We start from the raw sequence: 20,397 nt of genomic DNA, 5'->3' as shown, positions 1-20,397 counted from the left end.
ACTTTCTAATCTCTTCACACAAATGCTTGTCGAGTTTGCCGTCTATTGTCGTGTTTTTCTCTTTTTTTCACGCATGTTGTTTCGACGGCTGAAAACCGTGCTCAATTCTGTGCGTATTGCCACCTAGTGGACTAATCTGTACTACTTGAGCATGTGCTGTTACACGCGGACTGTCCGCGTGGTCTCGAAATTTGGGCTGCGCGCAGACGGGGTGTGCAGCCGGCCGCGAGCCTTCCGCATGACAAAAATTACATCATGCGGACGGTGCACTAACGCGGACGGCCGAAGTATACCCGGGGCTTAATTTTGTCCTTCAACCGTTTGGAGGTCATTGAAGTCCACTATATGGAGAAAAATTCCTGGAGTGTTTTTATCAAAAACCTTAATTTGTTTTGGACTAAAGAGAGAAAGACATGAACATCTTGGATGACATGAGGGTGAGTAAATTATCAGGAAATTTTAATTTGAAAGTGAACTAATCCTTTAATTAGTCTTTAATTTGTCCCGATAGATGATAGTTTTGTGTGTCGATAGTCAGAGATATGTTGTTGTTTAGAGGCAAGGCAAAAATAGCATTGTTGTTCATCTCACACAACCTCAGTAAAAATTCCAGGGCAAATAAACTTCTGCCACTTTTCGACCGAAACTCGAACTTGTGTTTAGCTGTTACTGGAAGCCAGGGATTGTAGTTTAAAGTTATAAATGTGGATATTTTTCTTACAAAAAATGCATTGCTTTGCCCTGAACTCTACACTTTTGCTGAACTCTACGGATTGAACTGTACGGACTTCGGATTGTGTCCTCATGATCAGTGCTACTTTTCATCTAGCCATACCATTCAAAACCATGTGCATTTGTCTTTAGTAGCAGGAAGGTACTCTGGTCTTGAAAGCGAAGAAAGCGAATGTTATCTCAACAGTATGCCACTTTTTTCTTGATGTCTTTTATTTTAAGGTGGCATTCTGTATGTATTTAGATACCACTTACAGGTGCTGGTCATATAATTAGAATATCATCAAAAAGTTGATTTATTTCACTAATTCCATTCAAAAAGTGAAACTTGTATATTATATTCATTCATTACACACAGACTGATATATTTCAAATGTTTATTTCTTTTAATTTTGATGATTATAACTGACAACTAAGGAAAATCCCAAATTCAGTAGCTCAGAAAATTAGAATATTACTTAAGACCAATACAAAGAAAGGATTTTTAGAAATCTTGGCCAACTGAAAAGTATGAGTATGAACAGCACTCAATACTTAGTTGGGGCTCCTTTTGCCTGAATTACTGCAGCCATGCGGTGTGGCATGGAGTCGATCAGTCTGTGGCACTGCTCAGGTGTTATGAGAGCCCAGGTTGCTCTGATAGTGGCCTTCAGCTCTTCTGCATTGTTGGGTCTGGCATATCGCATCTTCTTCTTCACAATACCCCATAGATTTTCTAGGGGGTTAATATCAGGCGAGTTTGCTGGCTAATTAACAACAGGTATACCATGGTCCTTAAACCAGGTACTGGTAGCTTTGGCACTGTGTGCAGGTGCCAAGTCCTGTTGGAAAATGAAATCTGCATCTCCATAAAGTTGGTCAGCAGCAGGAAGCATGAAGTGCTCTAAAACTTCCTGGTATACGGCTGCGTTGACCTTGGACCTCAGAAAACACAGTGGACCAACACCAGCAGATGACATGGCACCCCAAACCATCGCTGACTGTGGAAACTTTACACTGGACCTCAAGCAACATGGATTGTGTGCCTCTCCTCTCTTCCTCCAGACTCTGGGACCCTGATTTCCAAAGGAAATGCAAAATTTACTTTCATCAGAGAACATAACTTTGGACCACTCAGCAGCAGTCCAGTCCTTTATGTCTTTAGCCCAGGCGAGACGCTTCTGACGCCGTCTGTTGTTCAAGAGTGGCTTGACACAAGGAATGTGACAGCTGAAACCCATGTCTTGCATACGTCTGTGCGTAGTGGTTCTTGAAGCACTGACTCCTAGCTGCAGTCCACTCTTTGTGAATCTCCCCCACATTTTTGAATGGGTTTTGTTTCACAATCCTCTCCAGGGTGCGGTTATCCCTATTGCTTGTACACTTTTTTCTACCACATATTTTCCTTCCCTTCAGCCAGCCTCATGTAGACTGCTCACGCCAGCCGCATGATGAAAATTACATACATCAAATTCACAAACGCGGATGACCGAAGTATACCCGGGGCTTCAGTGATCACAAAAATTCAGCTGCAGTGATCACAAAAATTCAGCTGCAGACTGCCACTGTTCAGAGAGCAAAGCTAGTCCACAGTCTAGTAAACGTTTCTTTGTAGTAGCGCCGACTGAAAACACATGAGAAACATCATGTGACTGGAGAGACTCAGACATTGCAGTACTGAATATTGAACAGTCCACGCATGTGGATTTGGATTAAACAGGTTATCACTTTGATGCCATGCCTGAACACCTTTTATCCCTTCACAGTGGCGTATAGCAGATGGGCGCACAGGGCTGTTAATTATTATTATTATTATGCCACTTTTATTATTAAATTGAATATCCCAATTCATTTAACCGACGCACTGCGAGCATAATAAATGATTTGTTAGATGGCATACTCCTCATTTAAAAAAACAGCTTGTTTAACATTATAAAACTCTATCGTCCCGCCAGCGGACCACTGGGTCGTTAAAGGGTTAAACTTTGCTTAAAATTTTTGTGAATAATTTGCTGATGTAGGTACAAAAAGACGTTTTGTAACTGCAAAAAATAAATAAATAAAACTTGTCACCCATGGTGCCAACTATAGCTGGAGAGGAGAGATTTGGCTGTGGCTAACTTACACAGAAGATTTTTTTGTTCAGCACATAAAAATGAACTACTTCATTTCAGAGAGTGGTGATGTGGTTTCTCCACTGCGTGGATCTTCATGTGTATCTTCAAGTGACTTTTAAAAGAGAAACTCTTTCCACACTGATCACACGTGTGCGGCTTCTCTCTGCTGTGGATCATCTCATGTGTTTTCAGATGTGCTAACTGACTGAATCTCTTGTCACACTGTGAACACTTGTAAGGTTTTTCTCCAGAGTGGATCCTCTCGTGTGTTTTCAGATATAATGACTGACTGAATCTCTTGTCACAGTGTGAACACTTGTAAGGTTTTTCTCCAGTGTGGATCCTCTCATGTGTTTTCAGATGTTCTGACCGACTGAATCTGTTGTCACAGTATGAACACTTGTAAGGTTTTTCTCCAGAGTGGATCCTCTCGTGTGTTTTCAGATATAATGACTGACTGAATCTCTTGTCACAGTGTGAACACTTGTAAGGTTTTTCTCCAGTGTGGATCCTCTCATGTGTTTTCAGATGTTCTGACCGACTGAATCTGTTGTCACAGTATGAACACTTGTAAGGTTTTTCTCCAGTGTGGATCCTCTCATGTGTTTTCAGATGTTCTGACCGACTGAATCTGTTGTCACAGTATGAACACTTGTAAGGTTTTTCTCCAGTGTGAATTCTCTGGTGCTGTTTTAAATGGTTTACTGTAGTAAAAGTCTTTTCACACTCAAAGCACATGTACTCTCTCACACCAGTGTGTATTTTCTCATGTTTTTGTAAACTACACAGCTGTGAAAAACTCTTTCCACACACAGAACATGAATGTGGCTTCTCCTTTGTATGAACTCTCAGGTGTCTCTTCAGGATCTGATGACCTTAGAAATGTTTTGTCACATTGATCACATGTGAACGGTCTCTCTCCAGTGTGAACTTTCATATGCCTCTTAAGACCTCCTTTTCGTGTGAAACTCTTCCCACACTGATCACAGGTGAACGGCTTCTCTCCAGTGTGAACTCTCTTGTGATCCTTAAGACCTCCTTTTCGTGTGAAACTCTTCCCACACTGATCACAGGTGAACGGCTTCTCTCCAGTGTGGATCCTCATGTGTTCCTTAAAATCTCCTTTTCGTGTGAAACTCTTCCCACACTGATCACATGTGAACAGCTTCTCTCCTGTATGAACTCTCATGTGAATCTTAAGATGTTGTTTGGTTGACAAACTCTTTCCACACTGAGTGCAGGTTGTAGATTTCTTGGCTCTTATTTTCTTTAAAAATGTCTTTTTAGTCTTTAAGTGATTCAAAGGTTTTTCTCCAGGTTTGTCATGATGTTCCTCCTCCACTTCACTCAGTTCTTCACTCTCCTGCTTCACTTCCATCAGCTCTGAAATGAAAGAGAAAAAAAGTCATTTAATTTTCAGTAAATCAAAATAATTTAAAGAGAGAAATATGAAGTTAAAGGTGATAAAATTGAGACTTGTTGTGATAGACAACTGCTACAAAACATTACGATCATTTTGATGCATTTGCATAAATTAGTTCGCATATGTCCCTGAAACTTTAACATTAATCATCCAATCGTAAAGGACCAGCTGTCGTTCCAAAGACAGAATCCAGTGGTCTGGTGAAGGTATAATGAGTGTACGTCTTTTCAGCGCTCCTGTGAAGTTCACTTAATTTTAGACTTTAGTCTCAATTTTACTTTAGCTGCTCGTTTAATCTCCAATTTCAAATGTTTTTACATCAAGATTTACTGAATTAAGACATTCAGCACTGAATGGAGGTCTTCTGGCTACAGAATTTCCCAAATAGCTGCTCTGCCACCTTCCCTTAAATAATTCTTAATAATTCATTATAAATAATATTAAGAAAATAAAGAAAACATTGCTCTGAAATATTTTGAGTAATATATTTGATCAATGACAAAATGATATTAACAGCCATATTTTAACATCAATTTTTAAGTTGATATTTAATTAATTTTCCTAAAACTGTGTAATTGTTAAGGGCCATTCAGAGCAGACTTCTCCTTCCACTGACTTCCTTTCATACACATGTGAATGTGGGACACCAGAAACACAAGATCAAGTGAAGTTTGCAGTAAAATGGAGTAGATTGTATATTTTAAAATTTTGGAGTTATTATTATTCGTTATTCGTATGTTTTTAAAAATATTTCACGTCATATCTTGATGTTTCAGCTTCTGTAGAAAGTTGACATGCTCAAAGTCTAGACTGATTTGTTTCAATATAATGGACTAAAATAATGGACAAAATATCTTAATAGAACATGATCTTTACTTAATATTGCATAATGCATACATTTTGACATGGTTTTGTGGTTTGGGGTCACATTTAATGGAAACACTGATGTGCAATAAATTAATGTTTGCGAATTTTAAGCAGTGACATGATATTGACAACCAACGACTGTCAACTTACAACATTTTTCACAGTCGATCAAAATAGGCAAGTATTGTTTTAATGGCATATTTACTTGTGAATGTCCACTGAACGTCCAATGTAGTGTGATTAACAAGGCTATTGAATACGGATGTCCGAATGTGCGAATATAAAACCAACTTTACCGAAGTCCAGAAGGGCTGCTGATTTCACAGAGTTTGTGCTGCTGTTTATTAATCATTTGATTCATTCAGCATGTGCAAACCTTAATTAAACGATTTCATGATCAAGGAATTTATACCTGAATGATATTATACTGTAATGAATGGATTCTTTAATATTTTCTGTAAGATTATACTTCAGTATATTCTCTATTTCTGTAGAGCTGGACATTTTAATAATGATCAAATGACTGAGTTCAGCTGTGAGAATAAAACCAACCTGTTTGTTCCTCAGTATCTTCATGTTTCACTCTGAATGTTTCTTCAATCTTTATTTCTTCAGTCTCCTCTTTATTAAACTCAATCTTCATGTCTTCAGTTTCCTCTTTAATAAACTCCATCTGTAAGTACAGAATAATTAACAGAGTTAAAAGTCTTCAATGACCTGTTAGACTAAAAAAAACCCACTCAAAACTAACACTACAAATTAATAAACTTCATATTTCAGGCATTTATGATCCTCATATGGTATTTAATGAATTATAGATTATATTTAAATGATTACACTTTGATGAAAACATAATTAGTTTGTTAATGTTTGTTGTTCTCGTTCATGTTCACTGTTCGAACAGCACGAGTCGTGATTCACTGAATCATTTCTCAAAGTGTTTGATTCAATTGACTCGGAGTTGAAAAGTTCAGTTTCTCCATCATTACTCTCCAGAGACTGAACTCGTGTTCATGATAAACTGATTTATGATTTATAGAGAGAAATGAGACGCAGGTTTACTGTTTCTCATCAGTGGATATGAGTTTTACTCACACAAATATCCTTCATTACAGTTAGATAAAGAATAACCATGTTACATTAGATAGTAAATTAATTAATTTCACATCACTTTAAAAAACGGTAACAACTATAAATCATTTAACTGTTCCTATCGATTAAAACAGCTTAAATTCTTAAAACAAACCTTTATTCAGCAGAATCACAGATGCAGGAGCGCGGCGCATTCTTATGACGTCATGTCGTCACTCCAAAATAAAAGTCATGCATTGTCTACAATCACAGAAGTGCATAGAAAACCAACTATTTTACCAGATAATTTTTTGTATATTAAAATTAAAACAGTGACAAATATGGTACAAACGATGTTTTAAAAAATATTTGTGAAAAGTTTTTTTTTTTGTTTTGTTAAAAACCACAGTGGAGCTATTATTTACTAGCTACTATTTTTTGGCAGCTGTTACAGAAACATTTTTACAAAAAATCTTCTGATTTAACCTTGAGATTTGAAGTATTAGATAGCTTAGATATTTGCACCACTATTTACAATGACACTAATAATTCTTAATTTCTGATAGAAATACAAAATCAATCGGTAGTTATTAATAGAATAACGAGACACAAACCTTTACATTCAATCGCGTTTGGCCCCATTTATTTTTGTTTATCACAGTTTATCACAGTAATACACGTTTACCTCAGATTTCATTTGATAGATTATAAGCCGGCCGTACGCAGGGTTTCATGATTACCGAGGTCAGAAAATTTTGTTTGTTTGGGGGGTACGGGGGCATGTTTCCCTAGAAAATTTAGATTTCCCTGGTGTACATATGTGCATTTTTAAGATGTTTTAAGGCCAACAAACAGGATAGCATATAGCTTTAAAACCATGTCACTAAATACAGTGGTGTGAAAAAGTGATTTTTTTTTTTATTTTTTTCCATGTTTGTCACACTTTAATGTTTCAGATCATCAAACAAATTTAAATATGAATCAAATATATCACAAGTAAACACAACATGCAGTTTTTAAATGAAGGTTTTTATTATGAAGGGAAAATAAAATCCAAACCCACATGGCCCTGTGTGAAAAAGTGCTTGCCCCCCACTGTTAAAACATAACTTAAGTATCTAAAGATTAACGGTATTCTGCTCTGTTGCTTAAATGAACAATGAAGAATGAGATTTATTTGCTCACCCTCATGATTTTGCCCACATGACTGACTTCTGCAGAAACACGAAATATGGAAATACATTGTGAATCACTCAAGTGTCAACAAACAGTGTGTATAATTCACTAATTATTAATTCTGTCAGTTTTGGTGACTAACAGCCTAGTCCAGGGGTGTCCAGTCCTGCTCCTGGAGGCCTGCACTGTCCTACAGAGTTTAGCTCACCTGAACCAGCTAATCAGCTTCTTACTTGGCATATTAGAAACTTCCAGGCTACTGTGGAAGTCAATGGGTCTTCAAAATATCTTCTTTTGTCTTCAGCAAAGAAATGTTTACAGGTTTAGAATCGAGGGTGAGTAAATTTCATTTTTAGTTGAATTATCCCTTTAACTTAAAATAACTTTCACTGACATCTTAAGATAATAATAATAATAATAATAATCATTAATTAATAAATATCATAATAGAAGTAAGGACTAGTCCTATCTTAAGCTAAGCCCTGTCTGTGAAATCTTCCAATTAATACCAAGGTATAAAACCAGCATCTTCCCTCTTCCTGTTGTTAGGCAAGGGACGGCAAGGCAATTTTATATGTATAGCACATTTCATACAAAATGGTAATTCAAAGTGCTTTACATAAAGAAGAAGAAGAAAAATAGAACATAAGGAATAGAAATAACAGTAAAAACAGAGAAATTTTGCTATTTGGATAGAAGAGCTAGGAAGTCTTAGGGAGTTTTTTGTTGTTGTTTTTGTCCGTCAGAGTGGATCTAAACGGATCTATCCATCAGAGAGGATCTGAATGGATCTTCCTCACACAACAGGACTGCTACCTGTTAAGGCACTTCAAACTGATAAACAAAGTTTCAATCTCCCCTTTTGCCAAGACACCTCAAACTGCACCACACAGCCCTAATCCCCCTTCCGGAGATATCTTATCTATGCAACGCAGTTCAAATTTCCCCTTTGGAAATTTCCCCCTTTGGAAAGTGTCCTGACTGTAATCCAGAGATATCTTAACCATGCACCACAGTTCAAATTTCCCCATGGTTTGTCCCCTTATCCAGATTTACCAAATTTTTAACCTAATCACTTTCTTCCTAATTCTCCCAGCTCTTTCAACCAGACAGCAATATTTAAAATGTATTAAAAGTCAGAATCAGGATGATACATAAAAGATTTAAAATACATTAAAAATGAAATAAAAACAGGAAAAGGAATTAAAAGAATAAAAAGATAATACGTATAAAATAAAATGCAAACAGTTCGGACATAGCACAGTGCTCAATCAGCAAATGCATAGATAAAAAGATGTGTTTTGAGTCTGGATTTGAATGTGGCTACTGTTGGAGCACACCTGATCTCTTCTGGAAGCTGGTTCCAGCTGCGGCTGGTGTAACAGCTAAAAGCAGACTCTCCCTGCTTTGAGTGAACCCTTGGTATTTCTAAATGACTTGATCCTGATGATCTGAGTGATCTGTTAGGTTTATATTCTATGAGCATATCTGCAATGTTTTGAGGTCCTAGACCATTGAGTGATTTATAAACAAGCAACAGTACTTTAAAATCAATTCTAAATGCAACTGGAAGCCAGTGCAAGGACCTGAGGACTGGTGTGATGTGTTCATGTTTTTGGGTTCTGCTCAGAATCCTGGCAGCAGCGTTCTGTACGAGCTGCAGCTGTCTTATGGTCTTTTTGGGAAGGCCAGTGAGGAGCCCATTACAGTAATCCACCCTGCTGGTGATGAAAGCATGAACAAGTTTCTCTAAGTCTTGACTGGAGACAAAGCATCTAATTCTTGCAATATTTTTGAGATGATAATATGCTGATTTAGTTACTGTCTTTACATGGCTACTGAAACTCAGGATCTGACTCCAATATCACACCAAGATTCCTGACTTGATTTTTAGTTGTTTGACCCCTAGAGTGAAGGTACGTGTTCACTTTGAGAACTTCATCTTTGTTTCCAAACGCAATGACTTCCAGTTTTGTCTTTGTTTAACTGAAGGAAGTTTAGGCACATCCAATTTTTAATTTCATCAATGCACTGCCACAGGGAGTCAATGGGGCTGTAGTCGTTAGGTGATAGGGCGAGGTAAATCTGGGTGTCATCTGCATAGCTGTGATATGCAATTTGGTTCTTTCTCATTATTTGGCTCAGTGGCAGCATATATAGGTTGAACAGGAGGGGTGCGAGTATTGAACCTTGAGGGACTCTGCATGTCATGGATGTCCACTCAGACTTATGGTCACCGATACTCACATAATAACCTCTCCCTTCTAAGTATGACCTGAACCATTTAAAGGACCATCCCAGAAAGCCCAACCCAGTTTTCCAGCCTGTCAAGAAGGATGTTGTGATCAACAGTGTCAAATGCAGCACTGAGATCGAGTAGAACCAGCACTGATAATTTACCTGAATCTGTGTTAAGGCGAATATCATTTATTATCTTTATGAGTGCTGTCTCTGTGATGTGATGCAGTCGGAAACCAGATTGAAAGTTGTCAAAGTATCCATTCAAGCTTAAGAACTTGTTCAGCTGAAAAGTTGAAAACAACTTTTTCAATGATCTTGCCTATGAAAGGAAGATTTGAGATTGGCCTGTAGTTGCTCAATATGGTGTTATCCAGATTGCTCTTTTGTTTTCAGGGATTTTGGAAAAGTCCCAGAGAGAAGTGAGGCGTTTACCACTTCTAGGAGATCTGCTTCTAAACAGTTAAACACGCTTTTGAAAAAAGATGTGGGAAGTGTGTTAAGGACGCAGGTTGATGTTTTAAGGTGCTGTACTGTTTCTTCCAAAATTTTACCATCAATTGCTTCGAAAACAGACATACTAGCTACTTTCTGGGTTGTGATCTGATCTGTTTTACCCCGGTGCAGCTCAAGGATGTGCTGATCGCCTTTCTGATATTATTAATTTTCTTAGAGAAGAAGGAAGCAAACTCACAGCATTTGCTGTCTGAGAGCATTTCACTGGGGATCTGACTTGGGGGGTTTGTTAGTCTCTCTACAGTAGCAAAAAGAGTGCGGGTGTTGTTTAAGTTTCTGTTTATTATATTTGAGAAGAAGGTCTGTCTAGCTTTGCCTAATTCCACATTGAAAGCATGGAGAATATCTTTATAGATGTTATAATGGATTTCAAGTTTTGTCTTTCGCCACATGCGCTCAGCTTTTCTGCATTGTCTTTTCATATTTTGCGCTGCTGTTGAGTTTCTCCACGGTGCTTTTTGTCTGCCACTTTTCTTCCTGACTTTCACAGGAGCAATGTTATCAATAACAATTCTGTACTTTTGAGTTAAAAGAATCAAAGAGAAAATCAACAGAGTCTGCAGATATGCTTGGTGTTAAAGATATAGCCTTCATAAACAGTGCACTAGTATTCTCATTTAAGCATCGCTTTTTGACCGAGATAGATCTAGCTTGTTGAAGAGATCAATATCAAAGAAAATACAGAAATGATCAGATAGCGCTACATCCTTAATGACAATGGATGAAATGTTTAGACCCTTACTGATAATTAAATCTAGAGTGTGTCCACGATTGTGTGTGGGTCCATGTACATGCTGAGTCAGATCAAAAGTATTCAAAACTGTTAGGATTTCTTTTGCCATATTGGATTCTGCATTTTCTATGTGGATGTTAAAGTCCCCAGTAATAGCAAAACAGTCAAACTCAGAGGAAATTGCTGATAACAGTTCTGTAAAGTCCTCCACAAAGGCTGGAGAGTATTTTGGAGGCCTGTAAATAACTATAAGTAGAATGCGAGGAGCACCTTTTAACACAATACCCAGGTATTCGAAAGACAAGTAATCACCAAATGACACTTGCCGGCACTGATAGACATCTTTAAATAGAGCAGCAACACCTCCACCTCTCCTAACAGCTCTGCAGACACTCATAAAAGTAAAGTTAGGAGGGGCTGTTTCATTCAGGATTGTTGCACTGCAGCTATCTTCAAGCCATGTTTCATTTAGAAGCATAAAATCTAGGTTGTTTGTGGTTATTAAGTCATTGACTAGAAGTGATTTATTTTTAAGTGAGCGGATGTTTAAAAGTGCTAACTTAACAGTCTTACTTTCTGTCTCTACAGTAATCTTAGTTTGACATGTAATAGGCAGCAGATTAAATGGGTTTGCCAAACGATTTGAGAAGGCCTTAGGCTTTCTATCACATAATAGAACAGAAATAGAGAAAGCAACAGGCACACTGGGTTCCCGCTAGTTCTGTAAACATTTGATAAAGTCACTGTTATCATAGCGGGGACCCGACACACATCACTGAGAGCTGTTATCGGTTGTTTTTGGTTCACCTAGAACAGATGGAGGAGGGTGAGGCAGGGGTTGAAGAGCTCTCGCAGGAGGAGGAGGAGGGCGAGCTGGGCCCACAGGCTTTGGTGGTTTCGGGGCTTGCCGCTTTTTTGTTGATATCTGGGGGCTCGCAGCAAAAGAGTGGGAGAGTTTGGTTCCAGCATACACCAGTTCCTCCATTTTCTCTGAGAAGCACAGAAGAGGGGATGCTGGAGAGAGGGATAATGTGTCCGGAGGTTGTAATATGTTGTCCTGGCTTCCCTGGCTGTTTTCCCGAAAGTCGTCCTTGGGTGCTGAATCTTGGAGCAGTTCTAACACTTCACTGTCTCTCGGTGAGCTCTGTGGGCACAAGGTTAACAAGGTTGCACTTTTGAGGCTTGCGCAGCCTCTCAAGGAGAAATCAAAACAAATTAGTGCAGCACAAAGAAAACATGCTGCTGTAAAAATTCAAAATGTGGAGTTTTTTTTATATTAATAACATATGATACAGTTACCACCACATGGCCAAGAGTGCTGTTTTCCGCGTTATTGGAATCACGATTGAAAATGTGACAACTTTTATATGTTCAATAATAAGTTAATTAAGTAAATTCAATACAAGTCAGTAAAGTCACTTACATTTTAGATGCATTACTGACTGTTTTTGTTCTATTTCAGCAGCGAAAATAGTTCCAAACAAAGATCACAGCAATATAGCGCATCTCTCACAGCGACAATGAGCTGCGTTTTATTACTGAATGATTCAGCTTTTTGAACGAATTGGTTGAGTCAAAGATTCAATGGCCCATTCCAAAACACCTGCCTCATTCTTGAATGAATCAGCCGTTTGAACGAATCGTTTGAATAAATGAATAGGACAGTCACTTGCTGCCACCTACTGTTGTTTTTTAAAAAAAAAAAAAAACAATTAATCTGTTACAAAATTACACTTTGTTGCCTGGGGTCTGTGGAGACCCCAAAGACCCTGAGTGTACTTCCCAAACGAAGACTGCACAAGGGTTAAAGTAGCTAGACAGATTCTGCCAGTGTTGGTTCAGTGTAAACAATGATGTACATCTGAGTCTTTAAGATGGAGGGAAGTTAGCAAGGCAAGGGCATAAAAATCTGAACTTGAGCGCAGCCCTGGAGTACCTCAACAGGACACTTTGTAAATTTATTTGAAATATCCATTTCTGATCATCAGTCTTGGATCAGAGTATCAGAGCTGATGAGTTGAACCTAGAGCAGGAATGCCCAATCCTGTTCTTGGAGATCTACATACATGTAGAGTTCAGATTCAACCCTGATCAAACACACCTGTCCCTGAAGATCTTAGTTCACTGCTTAAGGTGTGTTTGATCAGAGTTGGAGCTGAACTCTGCAGGAAATGTAGATCCAAAGCCACTGGAAGGCATGCCTGCAACCTTTAGCCAAAATAGCGTAACGGCTAATGCTAATGCTCCGCCCCAGCGGTACGCAGGGAAGAAGACCAGAGGCTGTTTTTTGAATGGATGTCAATGGATGAGAGGCTTCACTATGCTGATTAAACAGCTTTTGTGGGGAAATAGCTAATCATTTAATTTATCTCCAGCCTGTTTGCTGATCTTCAGCATGTTTTACACTAAACAATACTTTAGAATAGATGCGTAACATTTTAGAAGAGGTGCGCGTCAGGCTATATCCTAGGCCACGCGTGGTACTCACAGCCTACAGAGTACCTACGGGGTACACACGACGCAGAAGTATGAATCAGCCTTAAGTCTTCAGGAATGCTTGAAAACTACAGGCGGGTGTATTTGATTAGGGATGAAACTTAACTCTACAAAAGATTGGCCCTCCAGTACCAAAGCTGCCCATCCCTGATCCATAGGATAGGATAGGGTATAGATCATACATGTTGTTGGTTTTGATGCTTTAAATGTTTAAATTGTTTTTTTGTCTATTTTTGCCCTAGACCTGATGGCACTGAGAGAGGCAAGTCATGAACTTAATGAAAGGGAAGAAGAGAAAGAACATTATAATTTAATGAGTGAAGAAAAATCAACAAAGTTTTCCTTACAAAAAGGAGCTCAAAAGACAGGAACTAAAAGTTATTTCACCTGCCAACAGTGTGGAAAGACTTTTGATCAACATAGAAACCTTCAAGTCCACTTAAGAGTTCACACAAGAGAGAGTCCCTTCACTTCACACAGTGTGGAAAGAGTTTCACACATAAAAATCACCTTAAAAACCACATGAGCATGCATCTGGAGAAAAACCTTTCACCTGCCAACAGTGTGGAAAGAGTTTCAGTTGAAAAGGAAACCTTAAGGACCACATGATGATTCACACTGGAGAAAAGCCTCACACCTGCACTCTGTGCGGGAATGGCTTCAAACGGGAGCAAAGCCACAGGCAACACATGATAACTCACACTGGAGAGAGCCCATTCACCTGCCAACAATGTGGAAAGAGTTTCATTAGAAATGAAAACCTTAAAGTCCACATGAGAATTCACACTGGTGAAAAGCCTTACACCTGACAACAGTGTGGAAAGAGTTTCAGTCAAAAAGGAAACCTTAAAGACCACATGACAACTCACACTGGAGAAAAGCCTCAAGCTTTGATTCATTATTTTCTAATATCAAAATAAAATTGAACAGCTCAATATTGCAATAAATCAAGGTTGACACAACAGTGTCTAAAAGTGTGAAACTCTCGCAGTTCACAAAGCTTGCTCTACTATCACAAACTCAAAATTCCTATTTTTTGCATCATTTACAGTTGATCAAATCTATCAAACTGAGAAACCAGAATGAGCTTTTATCATTTACATAACTTGTATCTTTTTTTAACTTTAAAAGTTGTCACCTTTTATAGCGTTTTGTGTCTGCTGATACTGAAATGAATATGGAACCTGCTTACTTTATATTGTTCTTGACTTGGTTAAATATTCACATTCTTCATGGTATTGTTTGCAGGGAAAAGAAGATATTTTATCCCATTGAATGATAATTAGGTGTTTTCACTTCAGTTTTGTAGAATTCAGTTTACAATGTTGATCTGGTTAGCATGAGAACTGTGTCACGTGCTGCTGCTTCAGCCATCATATGGTAGAAAATGTCAATATAAATAAATGTGTTCAACAAGCTGACAGAAGTCGATCCATTTCTTTGTTGGTAGGGTGTAAATATAACTGTAAATATTCACTTTCCCATATGGCCGTGGAGGAGAATCGGATGGGCATTCAGCGGAAAGACACCAACACGCTGAATTTTTTTTTGTATTTATTTCAACAAATGACAACCAAAATCAAACCCATAGAAGCTCGTGAACAGTTTTTAAGTGACTGTGTGCAAGTTATACTCATTCACAAGCCGAGTGAGAGTCATACTCGCAAATGTAATGTTAATTAAACTGCAAGCAGCGCTGAAAGAGCCCTCGCACCCGGACTAACCGCCACCCGTTGGCCTTGTGAATAGTGTGTGACATGCATGTAAGCATGTAAATACAGGAGAATTATGGCAAAGTCATTTCAAAGTGGCACAATTCCTGCAGCCAACAGGTGGCAGTTTGACCATAACCGAATATTGTGATATAGATGTGTTCAGGCCAGAAATATTATAAAATGTGTGATGTTTGGAGCAGATCGGACATTGTATGCCTGAGTTACAACAACTTCCTGTTTTGTGGCGTTAATCACATACATTAGCACTTAGCCAAGTTTTGCATGATTTAACGTGTCTCGCATGTTTGATACTTTGTGGCATAAAGAAATGTGAATCTGGTAGTGAATTACAGTGTAAAGCATGCCATTTCCTGTTGCCAGCAGGTGGCGCTACACTAACTGAATATTGTCATATAGATGTCTTTAGGCCAGGACTCTCATCACATATGTGAAGTTTGGAGCAGATCAGACATAGTATGCTTGAGTTACAACAGCTTCCTCTTTCATGGCGAAACATCAGACTTTTTCAGTCCGCCACGGACACGCCCTTCAACGAAAACTCAAGATCTTTGATATTTATTATCACTAAGGTCTTAAGATTAGACTGACCATATATGATGTTGATCTGGTTAAATCTCTGAGGAGTTAATCACAGAGTAAAACATGTTATTTCCTGTTGCCCACAGGTGGGGCTATGACTGTAACTGAATATTTCCAAGTTAATATCTTCAGGCAAGGACTCTAAAAAAACGTGAATTTTGGGGCAGATTGGACATTGCATACCCGAGTTACAAGAACTTCCTGTTTCATCGCAAAACATCGAATTTTGTCAGGCCACCACAAAAACGCACTTCAGTGAAAAGTCAAGATCTTTGCAATTTAACCTATAGTGAAAAGTCAAGATCTTTGCAATATAACATTGCAAAGGCCTTTAGATTAGACTGACCAAATATGATGTTGATCTGATTAAATCTCTAGGAGAAATTTATTAAAGTACAATGTCTGGAAATGACAAGTTAATTCAAAATATCTGACTTCCTGTTTGGTTTGAGCTTTTGCTCCAAGAGACTTTTTTGTAGGTATCAGGCTGTTAAATGTGTGTGCCGAATTGGTTCATTTCCACTCTAAACATGGATTTTGGGTTGATCTATTTTCGGAGTTTCCATTGATAAAATGCTGTTCTAAAGTGATTCAATGGCTGCGTCTGAAAACCTGCAGCTGTCTTGCTGCCTCACTGTCTTATAAGAGAATGACTTGTACGGCAGCGTTTGTGCATGAAAGCACCTCACGAAACTGATTTCGGACAGACTTCTGAGCATTACGATGCTCAAAGATTTTTTTTTTTCATTGTTCTCTATTCAGAAGTAGATGTTGTTGTAGAAAATATTCTCTATTTCTGTAGAGCTGGACATTTTAGGATCAATAAAACGATGAGAATAAAACCAACCTGTTTGTTCCTCAATATCTTCAATCTTCATGTCCTCAGTCTCATCTTTAATAATTATCTTCATATCTTCAGTCTCTTCTTTAATAAACTCAATCTTCATATCTTCAGTCTCATCTTTAATAAATGCCATCTGTAAGAAGAGAATAACAGAGTTAACCTTGACCTGTTAAAAACACTCAAAACTAACGCTGCATATTAATAAACACTTCATATTTAGGCATTTATTATCTACATTTGGTATTTAGTGAAATATAGATATTTAAATGATTACACTTTGATGAAAACATGAGCAGTTTGTTAGTGTTTGTTGTTCTCGTTCATGTTTGAGCAGCACGTGTCGTGATTCACTGAATCATTTCTCAAAGTGTTTGATTCAATTGACTCGGAGTTGAAAAGTTCAGTTTCTCCATCATGACTCGCCAGAGACTGAACTCGAGCTCATGATAAACAGATTTATGATATATAGAGAGAAATGAGACGCAGGTTTACTGTTTCTCATCAGTGGATGAATTTTACTCACACAATATCCTTCATTATAGTTAAATAAAGAATCACAATGTTACATTAGATAGTAAATAAACTAATTTCACATAGCTTTAAAAAAAACTGTAACAACTATAAATCACTGAACTGTTTCTATCGATTAAAATAGCTTAACTTTTTAAAACAAACCCTTCTTCAACAGAATCACAGCAGATGCAGGATCGAGGCGCAGTCTTATGACGTCATGTCGTCACTCCAAAATAAAAGTCCTGTTCAGACGCTGCATTTTCTATAATCATAGAAGTGCATTGAAATCTAACCATATTTATCAGATAATCTTTGTATTAAATCAAAACAGTGACAAAAATGATACAAAGAAACATGTTAAAAAGGTTGTATGAGTTCATTCATGTGTCAGCGCAAACTGAAACACAATTTATCTTTCAAGAATCAGTAATCCAGTAAAATAAGCAAAATTTCAAGTATAAATGTAGTTTATTCAATACCAAAAAACATTGCTTAAAGGTTCAGTCAAATTAAAAATAAAATCTTTCACATATTTGTAATTAAATCAATAACAAGTAAAGTCTTCAATGTCAGGGGTCATTTGTGTGAGCTGCTGCCTATTTAGCAAATCAAATTGTGATGTGGACGCTCTTAAAAGAGACATTTTGGTTCTCTGATGTAGAGTCTAGAGCGATCAAACACACAGTTGTAAAAATCAAACTTCACAGCATGCAGACTCCTAAAGGTCTGCCCTATTTGCAACACACACACACTTCAAAGACACTTATGATGACAGAACATCTAGATATTGTAGTCCATCTAGGTAGTGTTTCATATTAAATTACTCCTAATGACTTTGGTGACTTCTTAAAAAGCCAGATGGCAGTTGGGCTTCTGGTTCTTTGTTCCCGCTGATGTTACAGACTGCTCATGTGAGATCCTACCCGGCTCCAGGCCTTGTTCCCTTCAAGCCATGCGCAAGTTCCTCGTCAACCGGCTTAAATTAATGGTGCAAGGCGTCGTCATTTTCTTTATTCAACAAAGATATTGATTACAACTTCAGCACCATCGGACCAGACCATCAAGAATTTCTCCTGAGACTGCAGATCCGAACAGCACAAGCTGCACAGCACAGATTTAGTATTAAGATTGTGAACCCCTTTATTAACAAATGTGCTTTAGAGAGAGAAACTGATGGTTCTTCCAGTTGGTTAAATTACTCTTTTCATCACTCCATTCCCCTGTTATGATGCAGTTCAATTCATGTCCACTCTCTGATTTCCTGTGTAAGTGTGTTTGTGTGTGTTTAGTCTAGTATTTCGTCCTGATTTAGCTAAATAACACTTGTGTGCACACTCTGATCTAATCTGCTTATTAATCAATGACACTGATAACGATTACAATCACAGCTACTTTTATAGTTAAGTCATGGCAATACAACTTTTAAAGACTTAGAGAGCAATATATTACTTTAGGGCATAATCCCAGTCTTTTATTCCCATTGTTGTAAAATTGAAAATGTCCTGGAAAAGTCCTGAAAAATGATCGCTGAAAAAGTGTGGGAACCCTGGAAAAGGCTTTGCAAACAAAGGGACATTTGGGGTAAGTGTGTTAAAATGGCATTTTTAAATTCCCTTTTCCTGATTTTAATATTCAGTCTAACCTTAAACCCTTAAATAATTATACAGAGCATCCACAGATTGTATTCCTGAATGGTTTTGATGACAAAGGGATGCCTCCTGTTGCTGCACCACACATTGTGCTACTGTCTGGACTTTTCTCTGTCCCCTTCCCTGTTATCTTTATCAAATTTGTTGAATAATATAGTCTAAAAAGTCACTTTGCAGAACTAATATAGTTACTTATTTTGTACAGCATAACCTTTTGAGTTTGCCTTAATGCCACAATGTGTAGCCCATTTTTTACAATAATATTTTTTACATTTTTAAAAACTAATGCTGTTTCAGTGTTGTTGAATGACACAAACATTTAAAGAAATGTTTTATAAAGACTGTAAAAATCTTATTAACTTACTAAACTAGTACTTTACTAGTACTAGATCCTTAAACAATATTTCACAGACCACAATGTGATTTTACGTGTTCAATTTACTCACCTTGGCTGTGACATGTTTTGTTCTGTGCTCTCCTGCATCAGTCCTGGGTGTCTGGTAGCTGTAAACAGTGAGAGATCTTGAGGCAGACGCGATGCTAGTAGGAGCCAAGAGACGTGCTCCATTATGGGCAATAAGAGCGAATAAAATATTAAGTTAAGATGATAAATAGGTACATAAGAGCAGGATTGCACTGTTTGCACGCATTCATCAATATATCATATATGCATCATATATCCGTGGCAGGTCCCGAGGCAGGCGCATATAACCGTGGCAGGTCCCGAGGCAGGCGCGTATAACCGTGGCAGCTCCCCCTGCCACGTAAAGATTTTACTCCTACTGCAGCGCTGCCCAGGCTCTGTCCGCCTGTCAGCGCTGTGACACCAGCAACGGTAAATGGCAGTGAGCCCAGCCCACACATCAGAGAAGTGTCAGCTCTTATTTTGAAAAGGGCTTATTGAGGGGGCGTGACATCACATTGAAGCAATACCCCTGATTGGCTGACTACACATGTGGATCGTAGTCACACACTCAATATGTGTACTTGTCTGTACTTGTGTTATTGTGGACTTGTGAAACGTCATCAGTCGCTGTCCAAGTTTGTTCCAATTCAAAGTTCGCATCTAGCCAAGTTCAGTTCAAATCCCCGGATGTGTTCTTGATCCACCCCTTTTATCGAGGATGCATCGAGAGGTGACTTGTGCAGACTTGAGACAGCCAGGTATCCCAGAATGCATCTCACACTAACCAGCAAGCATCAATAGTAAAGGAGAAACCCCGCATAATTTAAACATATTACTGTTATTATGTCATGATATGTAGTTTTAAGAGTTTTTCAGGTGAAAATGTTCTGGTTTAAAGCTCAAATTTGTGGTTTATTGATAAAGATTGCGCCTTTCTGACAATTTGATCTGACGTTGTCGGAGTTGTGAGATCCAGGCGATCACCGGACGCTCAGAGCTCATGTAGCCTACCCAATCGAGCAGCCTTACCTCGGCTAGTCCTTCTGACGTTTGCCGCTGGCTCCATTTTGGCTAAGGGCAATGTGACGTTTCATAACTTTATATATGGCTATTTAACTTTTGTATTCTACTAAAGCGCTGATTTTGTACGCTTGACTGAATTGTTTGCTTTATTTCTTATTGTATATTCTTACCTTTTATAATGGCAATTAGCCTATTGATCATTAAAACTGACATAAAACAAATAGAGACATGGTTTTGTTTTATGTTATAGCCTATTTCATTTTATTACAGTGAAGTTAATCAGAGTATGCACAAATAGT

At 38.1% G+C, this 20,397-nt stretch overlaps 1 long non-coding RNA gene and 1 pseudogene across 2 annotated transcripts; both read right to left on the bottom strand.

Annotated features, from left to right (window-relative positions):
• Positions 1 to 2,580: 2,580 nt before the first annotated feature.
• Positions 2,581 to 20,397, bottom strand: part of LOC125258598 — a 30,745-nt pseudogene continuing 12,928 nt past the window's right edge.
• Positions 4,175 to 17,303, bottom strand: LOC125257900. 2 transcript variants are annotated; one of them, XR_007182476.1, is made up of 3 exons: positions 17,169 to 17,303; positions 16,511 to 16,640; positions 4,175 to 4,211 (listed from the first exon to the last, which is right to left on the bottom strand). It is a non-coding gene; the product is annotated as an uncharacterized LOC125257900 (long non-coding RNA). The 2 variants fall into 2 exon arrangements; XR_007182475.1 differs by having other exon boundaries at positions 17,183 to 17,303.

Source organism: Megalobrama amblycephala, linkage group LG22 (assembly GCF_018812025.1).
Source record: "Megalobrama amblycephala isolate DHTTF-2021 linkage group LG22, ASM1881202v1, whole genome shotgun sequence".
Taxonomy (NCBI): Eukaryota; Metazoa; Chordata; class Actinopteri; order Cypriniformes; family Xenocyprididae; genus Megalobrama; species Megalobrama amblycephala.
Note: the sequence above shows the minus strand (reverse complement) of the source record. Positions and strands in the feature narration are given on the sequence as shown.